A 1,979-nucleotide genomic window follows, 5' to 3' on the forward strand; every position below is an offset into this window, starting at 1 on the left:
CTTCCTTCCTTCCTTCCTTCCTTTCTTTCCCTCCCTCCTTTCCTTCCTTCCCTCCTTCCTTCCTTTTTCTCTTTTCTTTTTTTTTAACAGGGGAAAGGGACTAGACAACAAGAAGGAAGCAAGTGCTTGAAGGCTAGGTTGGTATAAAGTAACCATAAAGTAGGAGACTAAATGACAGGAGTGGGGAACCTGGCCCTCTGGGTCCTCAAATGCAGCCCTTTGACTGAATCCAAACTCCACAAAAGAAATCCCCTTAATAAAAGGGTTTATTCTGTAAAACTTGAACTCAGCCAAAAGGTCATAGCCAAGGACCTAGAAGGTCACATGTGACCTCAAGGTCACAGGTTCTTCACCCCCAGACTAGGACTTACCTGACTTTTGTCCATATAATATACTCTTTTCCAAATACAGTCAGTTTTTTCATCTTTCTTTCACCTCGGAGCTCAATTCCACCCATGTTCCAACATCAGTTAGCATGCCTCAGGGACAGGAAGCATTGGAACCCCTGACTTGGAAGATACCGGCTCATTTCTTATTACTGGTTCTCCTATACATATTGCCCAATTCTTCTTCCCATAACTTCGCAATGACTTGCTCTCCTGTCCCTCTATTTTCTATTTACTTACCAGTGTTTGGACTGTATCTATACCTGCCATGTCCTGTTACTAAGTCTTGGCATTGGCAACTGAGATAGGGAAAGGGAATAGAAAGGATAGGCTGAAACTACCAACCTCAAGGGGTTCATGAAACAATTGTGCTTTGTAACCCTTAACAGCATTATCCAAAAGTGAGTTATTTATTTAGTATGATCTAGACCACAGATAGTATCAATGTAGGGTACACCAAATTAGAAAACTCATCTACCAACATAGATTAGCACCTATTTGGCAACTTAACATCTTAAAGGGCACTGAGATAACACGATCTGCTCCAGGTTGCACAATAAATATGTGTCAAATGTAAGACTTGAAACCAGGTCTTTTGGACTCTGTGGCTAAGTCTTTTATCCACTGAGCAGTATTGCCTGTTATAAGTTATCACTTATAAATAAGTTATTACTTATAAATAAGTTTCACTTATTTTATTTTTATTGTTAGACTTGGAATACCTAAGGCAACCTTTTGTGATTTCCCATTTTTTGCCTAGGGTGACCCTGTTTACCTTGAATTGTGTTTGGATAAATGGAAGTTGTTCCCAGAAGTTTTGTCTTGCAATCACTTGAGCATGTACCTTCGTGGGAACACTGTGGTATAGTGACACAAAGCAGGCCAGCACAGCTTCCCTTGATTTATGTATTTTTTAAAAAGGATTACTTCATCTTCAAGGAGCTCTGTTCTCAGAGGATTTTTAATCAAGGTAGCACCATTTAAGTGGCTTCTATTTTTCTTGAAAATGAATACTAAATAAAACCATCCAGCTTAAGTTCTATCCAGTTCTGAAATTCATCATGACAGATGAGAATTTTAGCTCAATTATTTTGATATGGAACTTGATTTATTTAGTAGAGGTCAGCAGCCTGTGGTTTGTGAGCCCCATATCTTCTCAAACATCTGCACAGCTCAGCTGGAAACAGGTGAAACTAGCCACGTCAAAGGTTCCCACTCTGCTTTCTTTATTCCCCCTGTTGTTCAGTTCCTCCAATTTATTCTCCTTCCCCAGATAGTTCTGCTACTGTTAAAAATCTGTATTCCAATCCTCTGACTTTTATGTTTAAGTGGGCTTTTAAAAATTAATTTGCATGTTTTCATTTGAAACTGTATTTGTTTCTTGTCTAGATTCAATCTGATCTAATGACAGTCTGCCTTCCTTCTAGGGCTAAGCTTCTCACTTTGGCAAGCACTCTGAAGAGTTGGGAGAGAGCTGGAAGGTAATTGTACAGAGAACCTGTCAGGAACACAGGGTATTAGCGTACATTTTGAGGACTTAAGCTATGTCAAATGTTAGAGATCCCATAACATGAAAAATGATTTGTTCTTTTC

Source organism: Petaurus breviceps, unplaced genomic scaffold (genome assembly GCF_028583685.1).
Source record: "Petaurus breviceps papuanus isolate PSGF00001 unplaced genomic scaffold, PetGlider_PUasm1.0 37, whole genome shotgun sequence".
NCBI lineage: Eukaryota > Metazoa > Chordata > Mammalia > Diprotodontia > Petauridae > Petaurus > Petaurus breviceps.